The sequence below is a fragment of the Mastomys coucha genome, unplaced genomic scaffold (genome assembly GCF_008632895.1).
Source record: "Mastomys coucha isolate ucsf_1 unplaced genomic scaffold, UCSF_Mcou_1 pScaffold4, whole genome shotgun sequence".
Lineage (NCBI taxonomy): Eukaryota > Metazoa > Chordata > Mammalia > Rodentia > Muridae > Mastomys > Mastomys coucha.
In genome coordinates, this window is record NW_022196910.1 from 18,501,241 (window position 1) to 18,515,142 (window position 13,902).

A 13,902-nucleotide genomic window follows, 5' to 3' on the forward strand; every position below is an offset into this window, starting at 1 on the left:
AAAAAAAAAAAAAGACAAAGCAACCCTCACCAGGAAATTCTGCCCCCCACCACCCGATTTCTATATTTGTGGATTTTATAGTAATCAACTATGTCAGATAAAGGAAACCTTTATTGAATGATTCAAAAATTTTAAAAAAGTGATTTAAAACAGAGGAATTTATTATGCACAGAAAAAATGTGTCTTGTATTAAATATTTTTATTAAAAAGAATGTTTCATTAATGCATTCATAAGAAAACTAGGTTTGTCGTGCGGGATGTTTCTGGTTTCGTTTCAAATGACTCCATTCCTACTGCTGCTTGCCCAGAGGACCTTGGCTCAGTTGTGGGGAAGCCCTGATGCCCTTGCCTCAAGAGCAGAAGAACAGGCTAGTGCTTGGGGTGACCCAAAGTGCTGACTCAGCTATAGCCTGCAGAAGTGGTTTATTTGGGATTGTTTTAGGATTTTTGTGTGTGTGTGTGTGTTTTGTTTTGTTTTGTTTTAACCTTTGAGGTGTTTTAAAGGACATGTTTAACAAAATAAAAATAAAAAATAAAAGCTAGGGCTCCTGCTGTCAAGACTTCTGTCAAGGAAACCTTGTTTGAGAACGATGTTAATAAAATTCTATTGCAAAATTCTTTTCTAGAAAAAAATAAATGACACAAAAAAAGAAGAAATTCCAAAGTAATAAAAACTTTTCTTGAAACAGATTTAAAGAAAATGTTTGCTTACTATTTGATTAAATAAATTTACTTACATTTCTTTAAGGTATTTTAATTTTTTAATGTCTCTGTGGAGTATTTGTATGATACCATAATGTATATTTCTGTAGAAACAAATTATATAAACAGTATCAATATCATTATAGAAGATAACATTTTAATGTATATTGTTCTAACCAATCATATTGTGAATCATTTTGAAGTTCATTATAGCGATATTGATAAATTGTGAACTTGTCTTAATGTTTTTTTTATTAACCAATATTATTTTAAACCTGAGATTCTCACATTCATCAGTTGGTGAGTTTTGAAGAAAAACTAAATTTCATTTCAACTGACAAATGTATATGGTTTGAGTTCAGTGTTGAAGAATTTTAATACAATATTAAATTACTTGAACTGAATAGTTCCTTGTATATATTTTGCCTATTCACTGTTGATATGTACGTAGTAAACAGAGAAGAGAATGACATTAAAATACGGTACCAAGAGGAGCTGCATAGGAGCAGAGCAGCCGGTAGCCTTGCCGAAACACAGGCATATGTGTAAATAAGCTCGGGCTTCCAGTTATACATTTTGTAATTTTTGTCATTATTTATATCCTATATTTAAAAAAAAGCACACAAAATAAAACAGAAGTTGTACAGTGGCTGGTGCCTGGCATCGTTCTGTGAGCACCTCCCCACTCCAACTGAGGAGCAGGACCACAGGCCCAGCCCTCTCCACAGATAAAGAGACTTGTTTTCAATTGGCAACATCAGTGAGAAAAAACACTTGCTCATTTCCAAGTTCACGCAGTCTGAAAAAGAAACACTGCCTTCTGAAGCTTGCATTTCAGCCACAAGCTGCCATGCCTTTGCATTGTCTTTTTAAAAGGGGGAGGTTGGCAAGACAGGCATTTCAAAAACAGAGGGACCACACACACACACACACACACACACACACACACAGACTGATTATGTAGCATAACACATACAGCTTGTTTGGGAACGCATCTCCTGCACATCCTTATACATCCTCGAGTCCTGTCATCATTTTTCCTAATATATGCACCTGCCAGAACATGGGCGATGGGCTAATCAGAGCTACTGATTCTGTGGTCAGTGACTACCATGCTGCATGTCTCTCAACCTCCATCACCCATTGCCCAATCCATGACTGCTACCCTTGAAAATCCAAAGCAGTCTTAGGGTGCTCTTTGCCTGTCATTCAGAGGCCTGGGACTTTGAACCCAAATGAGATAAACCTGTGAAAGCTGGGCTGAAATGGGCCGTGGGGCCTGGGATACCTCAGGTGGGGGTTTTTCCACTCCGATGCTTCCACTGGGCCAGTTTGTTCACTTTGGTTTTATTTTCTCTGTTCATCACATGCGTGTTTGTATCCATAATGATTCCAGCATGAAGTATGAAGCATACTCCAATTAGGAGAAATTAAGACACAAGACTAGTATAGTGGTGAGATGGGTTAGGCTTCTTGTGCTGGCACCAGCTTGAAGGGGCAACAAGAACAAAGAAAGCCAGGTGGCAAAGTTAGCCCTCTCTAGACAGTTGTGGTGAGCCTTAGAGAGAAAGGCAGGGGTACCTCTGCCCTCCCTCTCCATTCTTCACCCAAACCTAACGTCAGGGTACAAGAGCAGCCCATGGCCAGAGCAAGGCAGAAAAGCCAGCTCAGGCGTGGGAGATGGGATTTATAGCTGACTTTGTTTAAAGGGAAAGTCTGATATTTGATAAATGCAGTAACCAGCGGTCGAAAGTGACAAGCCCTTAAATGCTAACATTAATCAAAGGAGAACTTAAGTGGCCCCCTTTACAGAAGGACTTGAATTCAATCGATTCATTTAATTTTTTTTCCTTATTAAACGGTGTTCTGTAATAAATCTGGATGAATGGACCTATGAAAATTCTGCTTGGCTTGTTAATAAGTCATAGAAGTGATTTCTCTCAAATTGGACTGCTTGGGAATGTCGCCAGCCTATCTAATGTTTGGATAAGATGGAACAGATGTCTAAGCTTAAAGGGCATGGGGGCACATTCTCCCAGATCAGTAAACATTTGCACTTGGATTCCAAGTAAATGTTACTCCTACTTCTAAAATGAATTGAGATTGAGGGAGTAGTCTAGTTTCCGATGAGGTAAAATGTAATGCTCAGAAATCTGTATGGAATAAAGCCTCTTTACTGACATTGCATCTTTAAGCTCTCATTGTCTACTGGGCATTCAATGAGTTACCTTTCCTATGAAAAGCAGTATGGTGGTTATCAGCACTGTCTTAATAGAAACAATGACCAACAACACAGGCCAGTAGCATCTCTTCAGCCAGCCTCTGCCAGCCGACACACCATACTGGTCCCCACAAGCCCATTTGGCCTCACAAATATTTACTGAGGTTGACCCTAGGAGCAGAGCTCTGTTTCCCACAGAATTTCCCAAGCAAGGAAGAACCTGTGTACAGGGGTCAGACCTGTTGCCTAGTCACCATTCAGCATACAGAGGTGTTTCCCTGTACCCACAGGGATTTAAGTTTCCTGGCTTCATCTCAAGTCTCTCTTCTTACTGGGAATTCACACTTTTTCCTTCCTCCTGCTTCTGTACATCATGCCAGACTCAACACTCTTGTCTTCAGTGTGTAACTTCATAGCTATGTATTACAGCTATCCATTGTCAAAACAGTTTCGCCTTTCTTCTCCAAACACCCAGAGACCCATGTTTATAAAAGCTGCCTGGGCCTTGAACTTTCCAGGAGTGGGTCATGACAGAGGGAAGGAGGAGGGGGAGATATAAGGGTAGGCGATCCTGTGCTACTCATCCCCAGTAGGGTCACCCCCCCCAGCTGTCTCCTGCAGCTGCAGCAGCTGCAGCTTCATGAGTGGCTCTACCTGATTCAGCCAACCAGAGAAAGGTGGAGTCAGGTGATTGACAAGCAGGGTCCCCAGAGTTCAGAAAATGTCTACATCGTCTAGCTGACCTAGTAGTGGAAGAGCTGAGACACACAAACTCAGCTCACAACATGGCAACAAAAGCTGTTGAAAGCAACCCATATTCAATACCCAATATGACTGCCCTCTGAGGTCTCCATGACTCACTCAAGTAGTCCCTACAGGGGCGAAGCATGCTACTCTCCCTCACAAGAGGCTACAAGGCAGACACGAGGAAAAGTTGAGGAAGAAGCTACATCAACTGTTTGCTGACATTCAAGCGGCTGATTTCTCTGCATGTCTCAAAAGTAAAAGTCCAGTTTGGGGGTTATTTTTTGTTGTTTTTTTTTTAAGAGAGAGAGAGAGAGAGAGAGAGAAAGAGAGAGAGAGAGAGAGTGTTAAGTTAGGAAACTGAGAAGAAGAAAGGCATTGTGGCATGTTTTATCAGCATTTCCAGGGTGTGCTATCATCAGAGACCCTGGGTGATTTGTGGGATGGCCTTTAAGAGGCAACTGCACCTGAACTACAACCGATAGTCAAGAGTAGAAAGGAAAACCCTGCATCCACAGGCTTCCTAAGAAAGCCGAGTTCTCATGGGCAAAGCAACACATTTTGAAATGTTGGCAACTAACTCACTGTTTAAAGGTGCAGCCTGGGCTCGGTGAGATGACTCAGCAGGAAAAGGCACCTGCTAGGAAGACCTGAGTCCATTCCTGGGACCCACCTCAAGGTGGAAGAAGAGAACCAACACCATAAAGTTGCCCTCTGACCTCCACATGAATGTGACACATGACAGGGAGGGTGGAGGAGTAGAGCTTAGTGGCTGGAGGTTTGTTGCTGTATGAGAGTATCAGTTATAAACTGAACTTAGAGACGAGAATGCCAGACATAGGCATGGCTTCTATAAGGGAGTGGTTGAATATTCCTTCATGCAACATGAACATCAGAGATAGGCAGTCCAGGACATGGTTGAAAGGACTCTCGCCAGCTTGAGTGTGGCAAATATGGCTCTAGCAGGCCTTGCCCTTCTCCCACATTCCCTCTGCCTTAATTTAAAAAATAAAAAAATTTAAAAAAGAAAAAGACTACATCCCTAAAGCTGGCCCCTAAGTCCTATTCCCTTATTTGACCACTTTCTCCTCCTGAGGTTAACTAACAAGGTCCAGCTATCAAAGTATGGAAGTCCAGCAATCAAAAGCCCCCTTTGGCTCATCTAATTAATATGGCCAATTAAAATTAAACACCTCATTTCTCCTGTCCCTTTATAAACTGCCATTTGCCTTTGGGCCACATCTGTCTCCTCTCTATCCAGAGGCAGTCCTTTGTCCTCCAAGACAAATACCCCTTCCCTCTCCCTGGCTCATTTCCTCCCCTCTCCCTTATCCCCTTCCCTGTCTCCCTCTTCCTTTTTCTCCTTTGTCCCATACCCCTGCCCTCTGTCCCTCTGTGTTGAGAGCTTGGTCTGAGAATTTGGTCTTGGGGATCCTGAGCCGATAGCTTTCTCTTCAGTGGTAGTTCTCATCATCCTTCCTAATCCCAAAGCTCTTCTATATTCTCACATTGCCAACCCGAGCATGTGGCTTCTACCCTCAGTATTGGGAAGACGACAACGTCTCATGGTGACAGACAGAACACCGTTCTGAGTATTCACATTCCAGGCAGGAGAAAAGACAGTAAGGACTAAAGAGTAGCATTGTTTATTGTTGTTGCCTTGATGACCAAGCTTTTAAGAACTTTCCAGAAAGCTACATACCCTCCAACTTCATAAGGCTCACTGGCCACCCCTCGTCACTAGGAAGCCAATAAAAAAAAAAAAGAAAGAAAAAGTTTGTTAGTGAAGAAAAGGGAGGAGACTGAATTTGGTAGTGTCACCACAGGAATAGGTAAAAGGCAAGCTCACACAGGTGAGAAGCTGGGATAGAGAAGGCAGAGACTGCAGGGGGCGCTGGTGATGATCCTGGCAGAGTTGCTCCATGAAAGCCAACTAGGGAAAAGCCCCAAACCTCTCCCTGTGCTGACACACACCTGTGCTGCCTGGCTTCCAGGGCTGTGTGGAGGCAGAACAAGCTTAAGGAGGAGCTCACACACCACAGGAGCATTCAGCTGTAGTGCCGAGGCGACAGGCCTGAGCATCCTGGCCAAGGGCAGAGGGGATCTGCCTTGACCTCCACTACATATGAGAATCACAGCTATTCCCTGGGCCCCATCTCCTGGAACAGGGAGATGTTGGGTTAGGGGCGATTCTTGAGTGAGAGAAATAAGAAGCAGGGCCTCCCTAGAACTGGCCATACCAGCAGTTCCCTCCGAAGCAGATCTTTTAAATATTAAACCATTCATTAGGGTCACACACCTAAGAACATTAGTACAGACAACACAGCTCACTGACCAACCTGGCCAACTTAGCTAGCCAACCTGTACCAGAATCCCCAAGCCACATGCTAGGCAAGCCTAGAATCTTAAGTACCCCTTATTCCCAATCCTCTCTGACTGCCCCGTTGAAGCACACATAGCCCAAAGGGAATGAAGTTTAGAACAGTTGGGAAGAGAGCCAATAACAGTTTTCCTGCTAAGCAGAAGCCCTCTTGAAAGCCAACAGCCACTGAGGGGTAGAAGCACAAGCCGCTTAGACAGCTGTGTCTCCTGATGCAGAAGCAGCATGAGCCTAGCCCATCGATGAGGTACCTGGACAGGACAGGAATGAAGTTTGTAACAGAGGCAAAGAGAGTTACCGGGTCATTTTCTATAGCCTATGTCACATGCCCGACATGTTCTCCTTTGCTTCCCATAAGCCCTGTATCCCTGGCACATTTCCTATCTGACGGGTGAGGAAACCAAGGCTCTGAAAGGCTGCAAACAGAAGGAAAAATTAAAAGCGAGGAGTTCCAAAGCAGAGGCTAGAGAAAGGGCTCAGCTCATAAAATGCTTTCCTTAAGTTTCTGCCCCAGAACCTAGGTAAAGTACCAGACATGGTAGATTAACCTGTAATCCCCGTGTAGAGGAGGGAGGGATAGGTAGATCTCTGGGAGGTCACTGGCCAGCCAGCCTAGACTTATTGGCAAACTGCAAGCCAATGAGAGGCCCTGTCTCAAACAAACAAAAACTAGATGGCTTGAACCTAAGAAACAACTTCTGTCTTAGTTAGGGTTTCACTACTGTAAACAGATACCATGACCAAGGTAACTCTTTAAGGACAACTTTTAATTGGGGCTGGCTTACAGGTTCAGAGGTTCAGTTCATTATCATCAAGACAGGAACATGGCAGCATTCAGGCAGGCATGGTGCAGGGTGGAGCTGAGAATTCTACATCTTCATCTGAAGGCTGCTAGCAGAATACTAGCTTCCAGACAGGTAGGATGAGGGTCTTAAAGCCCACACCCACAGTGACACACCTACTCCAACAAGGCCACACCTCCCAACACTGCCACTCCTCGGGCCAAGCATATACAAACCATCACAACGTTATCCCCTGGCCTACACATTCAAACATGCATGCACATATGCATATAAGTTGCCCACACAGGTTTCAAAATAGAAACAGGCCCCTCGAAGGGAGAGTCAGGATTTTGGCTAACAACTTGCCACCCTCGATGTCACAATCTTCTGAGTGCCAAGAGCAAACTGGGCAGCTGCCAGGTACTGGCAGATTCAAAACATCCTGGCCTCTGTTGTCCAACCAGGCTCCTATCAGAGTGGCCAAAGACCATCACAGGGAGAGCTGAGAGGGGAGGGGAGGACTGAGAGGGGAGCGAGCACTGAGAAGGGAGTACCCGACTACCAGAAGCTCCTTGGGAGCTGAAAATGTCATCTGATGTTGACTCTGGGAGCAGGGAGCTGACACATCGCTCATGCTGACTTAGAGCAGACACATGAAAAGATTGGCTTGAGTGCAGAACGGAGAAATGATGCTCTCAGAGCCTCCTGCCCCCAGCTTCTGCAGGAGGGCCAGGCTGTTACCATGAGGCACTTAGATAGCCAATCTCCTGTCCTCGAACGTGCACGTGTGTACGTGCGTGCGCGTGCGCGTACTGCAACACCTTGCAGCACTGTCTTGAGACTCAGATCGTGTGTGGAGAGCATTCTGACCACATCATGGCCCTGAGGGCACTCTCAGAAAGTACTGCTCTGCATTCCTTCCTCCTAAACTGCATTTGTTAGTCTCGGGAGTTAGTTCACATGGCTGGAGAAGTGGCTCAGTTGGTAGAGTGCTTACCTATTATGAAAGAAGTCCCACCTCTTTTTAAAAAAAAAAAATTTCTAGCACTGCATAAAAAAAGGATTCTACCTGAAATCCCACCACTAGAACAGGAGGTTCAGAAGTTCAAGGTCATCCTGGAAAATGTGGGTTAAAGGCCAGGCAGCCTGAGCTACTGGGCTACACGAAAACCTGTCTTTAAAAAAACAAAAAAACAAAAACAAAAGCCTGGCAGTGGTGGTGCACGCCTTTAATCCTAGCACTTGGGAGGCAGAGGCAAGCAGATTTCTAAGTTCGAGGCCAGGCTGATCTACAGAGTGAGTTCCAGGACAGCCAAGGGCTACACAGAGAAACCCTGTCTCGAAAAACAAAACAAAACAAAACAAAAAACAACAACAAAAACCCATATGTTAGGAGAGCAGAAGTGAGGAGGCTAGCATGACTGGCAAGGGAGGGGCAGAGCGAACATCTCAATCACTGAAGTTGCTGGATAATCTTCCCTAGATACTGAAACTCGAGCCTGTGCCCACTCTTGCTCCCACCCCCACGCCAGGCTGGTCATCTCCATGAAACCCAGTTGGGTCCCACCTGAAACCATAGTTATTCAGTCCAGTGGGTCTGGGCTTCCCAAAAAAGGAAAACCAGGGTTGAATGCTAGCCCCAACTTCATTGCTGAATGATGTACCAGTATAACCAACATATGGAAGATGGAAGCAAGAGAACTGTGAGTTCAAGACAAGCCTGGAATGAGTCCTTGTCTCAAAAAAAAGAAAAAAACAAAAAACAAAAAAAACAAAAGGAGGTGGGGATGGGGGAGGAATAGCAAAATGGCTCAGTGAGTAAAGATGCTTGCTACCAAGCCTAAATTTAGAACTTAGATATAAGTTCTAAATTCAGTCCCTAGGACTTCAGGACTGACTCCTGTCCTCTGACCTCCAGACTCAACCCATGGTGTGGGCATGAGCACACACACACACACACACATTGGTTAGCGCACACACATACATCCATGCAGAAGCACCCATGCACAGGTACATACACCAAATAAATAAATATAATAAAAAAAATTTAATTTAAAGACTGGGGCTGCCTAGCCTACAAATCTCCAGCTCTGTAGAGATGTCGTGAGGGTGACCCATGCCTGGAGTGGACAGGAAGTGCTTCTGAGGGTGGTGTGAATGGGATGCTCTCTAACTCCTCAGAGTGTCTGCCAGTCAACTCCTTTGCATCTGCTGAGTGCCCTGAAATCGGCTCAGCAGCTCAGACTACACTCCAAAGGCAATCAAGCCTTAGATGCTCCTAGTCCAAGGTGAGGGAAAAATAACAGGAGTACATCCTCTATTCATCTCTTCACTATGTGCAATCCGCTGTATTCCCAGTCCTCATGTTCTGACCTCATGAATGAATTTACAATGGACACCGGCAACTCACTTTCTAGAATTGTAAATGAAAATTCCCCAAGTTTCAGTCTTTCCATACTAGTAAGGAGACCCAGGAGCAAATTGCCATCCAATGCTAAGTGACTTCAAAGCCCTGGTCTCTAATGGGCACCACATTTGATCCAATTCTTCAGCCCCTTCCATTCGAGCAGATGCCTGGAAGACTATTTCTTCTGCAGTTAACCTCATAGCCCCAGAGTAACTGAGGTCTGTATTCAGGTATTTTAGTAACTGCTTAGCACATCCACAGACCTGCAGGGAGGAGATGTGAGCAAGGAATCTTTTCCAGTGACCATCTTCAGAGACTAGGAACTATTAGAAAGGCAGTTCTCCTTCTCTAAAGGTCACGGAGAAAATTATAATATAGAGCATTTGTTGAATAATAGATGGCCTCTCCTGCAGACTTCGACACTCTAGGGATATGTTTATTCATTCCCTATAATTTAGTAGCAAACTTCTTTTATCCAAGTGAAGTTTTACAATCCCCTAATGACGTTTCACAGGAAAATGATAACACAGGACCATAAAGAAAACTCTAGTGCTACGTGACAACACAATCTGTCACCTTTGCAATAACCTCGTGGATACAGGAGCACAGAGAATCTTGTGTGCATCCAGGCACTTGGGAACTTCAATAATGCAACATTCACTAAGGCTCCAAGTACAGGGCAAGCTACATTAAACCCTAATGTTGCAGCACATCTGCCTTCAAGAGTGTAGGATCCAACAGGGGGCCCAATATTCAAATAAGCAACATCAGTATACAGAAATAGAAGTGGCGCCAGAAGAATGTCAAGAGAGGTGGGACAGACCATCAACCTGTGAGGGTTGTTTCAAAGGATATACAAAAAGACGGTGTTAGGAAAAAATAAAATAGGGGCTTGGAAGGTTGCAGAGAAGAGAATGGGCCACACAAAGCCACTGAACCAAGACAGCACCCAATACACAGGCCCAGGGTCACAGATTAAAGTTTATAAAAAGATGTTCAAATTAAGATTAGGAAATGTCATGAAAAAGAGCACAAATGTGGACCAGGAGAGATGGTTTAGCAGTTTAGAGTGGTTACTGCTCTACTGCACATGATCTAAGCTTAGTTCCTGGCTCCCATGATGGATAGGTCCATAGAGAGCATTCTATACTGTGTAAGTAAAGGAAAGCTTATAAGCAGCAGTCACTCCTTGCTCTCTTCTAACTGTGGATATAATGTGACCAACTTCTACAACCTCCTGCTGCTTTGACTTCACCACTGTGGTGTACTATACCCTGAACCGTGAGCCAAAATAAACAGTCTCACTTAAGTTGCAACAGGAAAAGTAACCAATATGACCTAGATTCACTAAGAGAGGATTCAAGTCAAGAAGGAGGAAAAGGAGTCTCAAGAATGAAAAACAGATTTCTGGATGGAAACCTGTGCCAGCAGAGAATGTGGGCAGTTGTGATGGTTTGTGTATGCTTGACCCAAGAGTGGAACTATTAGGAGGTGTGGCCCTGTTGAAGTAGGTGTGTCACTGTGGGTATGGGCTTTAAGACACTCAGCCTAGCTGCCTGGAAGCAGGTATTCTGCAAGCAGCCTTCAGAAGAAAATGTAGAACTCTCAGCTCCTCCTGCACCATGCCTGCTTGGACACTGCCACATTCCCACCATGATGATAACCTGAATGTTGTCCTTGTAAGAGTTGTCTTGGTCATGGTGTCTGTTCACAGCAGTAAAACCTTAAGGCAGAAGTTGGTACCAGGGTATTGCTGTGATAGGCCTGACCATGCTTTGGCTTGGAAGAATGTGGATCTGGGAACTTTGGATTTGGAAAGCAGTGGAATCCTTTAAGTGGGGCTTAATGGGCTATCCTAGTAGGACTATGCAAGACTTTGTTGCTCAGAGTGATTTGAACTGCACAGACCTGGCCCAAGAGGCTTCAGTGGAGAAGAATTTCAGTATGTGGCATAGAGGCTGTTTTGTGGTACTTTGGTAAAGAATGTGGCTGCTTTTTGCCCTTGTCAAATCTGCCTGAGGCTAAGATGAAGAGATTTAGACTAATGGCTTTGAAAAAGGAAGTCTCAAAACAGCCTGGTATAAATTCATTTGTGTGGTTACTAAGGTTAACTCTTATGAAGATCATTTTAATGAAAAGGAGCAAGCTGAGAAAGGAAAAATACAAAATATATGGCTCATGTATTAAAGGGGGACCAGGAAGTAGAATGGAGCTGAATCCTATGTTCTAGAAGATAACAGATTAAGGGGGTGGGACTTTGGGGCAAAATCCCACCCAGCTGAGTTTAGGTCCAGGCATAGTGGTACAAACCTTTAAACCCAGGAGACAAAACCAAGCAGATCTCAGAGTTCAAGGCCAGGTGGGAACAGAGCAAGTTCTAGGTGAAGAAAAGCTTAAAGCCAGATGTGGTGGTACACATCTTTAATCCCAGGAAGCAGAGTCAAGCAAATCTCTGAGTTCAAGGTCAATCTACGGTCAATCTACAGAGCAAGTTCCAGGACAGCTAAACATAGGCAGTGAAGGAGATGGAAAACAGAAATCTGGTGATAATGTAAGAGAACAAGGGGACCATGTTCCAGCCCCAGTAAACAGTAGAACTCAGCAGCTTTGGTCATGTGGTTCTGGCTTTAAAATCCAGAATAGAAGGGACTACTGAAACAGTTGATGCTGGTTAGCTGGAGCTAAGAAGTTAATGGTGATTAAGAAGTGACCAGCATCACTGAGGTGAAATCTGAGAAGTATTTTCTGAGAGCACAAAGAGGCTGTGTTCCAGAGATGGCCAAGGTTGTACTTCATGCTGCAGTTGGACATAGTAATGTCTAAGAGTCACCCAGGTGGTACTGGTTTTGAAAGTATGAAGGGGTCATGAAGAGCAGCTGAGGCTTGTTACTGTGAGAAGACAGGGAAGGCAATTGGGGAAGGTGCAGCCTCAGTTGCAGTTGACAGCCAAGGACTGAAATGGCCATCAAATAAGTTGAGGTTTGTCACCATGAAGACAGCCTATAGGAGGCTATTAGTAAAGCCTAGTTGCAACAGAAGACCCAGCATATTGGAGATGCCAGTACCGTAGGATGATCACTAAGAACAGCAGCAGCAATGGAGTCAATCAGAGCCTAGCTGGAGATATGACCCAAGCCCTTTGGGGGAGCCCAGAAGATCATGCATGGATCCCAGACATTGGAACAAGATGCTTTAATGCTGAAATTGCCTTGGAGTCCCCAAGATGTTTGAGATGTCAGAGCAGTGGAATATCTGCTAAGGAAAGCTGCTAACAGAGAATGGAAACGGCCCAAGAGAAAGAACTTTCAGTCAACAAAGATGAAAAAAGGAGTGGAGATCTGAAGATCGCTTTAACATCAAACATGGAGATGCATGTTTGGAGTTTGCCCTGGTGGTTTCCTGTCTTGCTTACAATTAGGTGACTGGATGAAATCTCAGAAGAAACTTTGAACTTTGGACTTTTAACAATGTTGAGACTGTTATAGACTATGGGGACTTTGTAAGTTAGACTAAATGTAGTTTTATTATTATTATTATTATTATTATGCTATGGCTAGGTATGGTCCCCATAGATTCATGTGTTTGAAAGGCCTATAAGCTCTAGGGAGTAGAATGTGATGGTTTGTATATGCTTGGCCCAGAGAATGGCATTATTGGGAGGTGTGGCTTTGTTGGAGTAGGTGTGTCACTGTGGGTATGAGCTTTAAGACATTCAGCCTAGCTGCCTGGAAGCCAGTATTCTTCTAGTAGCCTTCAGAAGATATAAAACTCTCAGCTCCTCCTGCACCATTCCTGCCTGGATGCTGCCATGCTCCCATCATGATGATAACCTGAACCTGTAAGTCAGCCCCTTTTATAAGCTCCTTATAAGAGCTGCCTCGGTCATGGTAATTGTTCACACCAGTAAAACCCTAACTAAGACAGCAGTGCGAACTGTTGGTAGGCAAAGGCTCCAAGACAGAGTTCACAGGGTGAACAAGCTAAGGGACTGCCTCATGCATATGGAAGCACTGAGGGAAGACGAGAAAGCAGATAAACAATCAGAGTTCAATGCACAATATGCACATAGAAAACTAAGAAAAGATGGAAGACAGAGGATACACACACACACACACACACACACACACACACATATACATGGTGTAACTTTTGTGAAATCACAATGTTTTGTTTTCTTTATATCACAGTGTTCTAACAGTCCAAGAGCCCATACCTCTAAAGTATGGATAACAACAGGTTGAGTTCATAAAACGGACTCCTTTTTTTTTTTCCAAAGATTTATTTTATTATTATATGTAAGTACACTGTAGCTGTCTTCAGATGCACCAGAAGAGGACATCAGATCTCATGACGGGTGGTTGTGAGCCACCATGTGGTTGCTGGGATTTGAAATCAGGACCTTCGGAAGAGCAATCAGTGTTCTTACCTACTAAGCCATCTCACCAGCCCAAAACAGACTTCTATGAATGTGGTATAACCCTTGCACAAATGTGCAAACCCTCTAGGCTCCTACAATTGTTAAACTGTTTCAGAACTTCCTTTGACTGAAGACTCAGACAGCAGAAATGCCTCAGCTTTCAAATTCTTAGGCCCAGCTCTCTTAGACTATTTTCCCTCTGCAAGGAATTTTGCCATTATTTCTCTGCTAGGGGTGATGTGAGAGCCC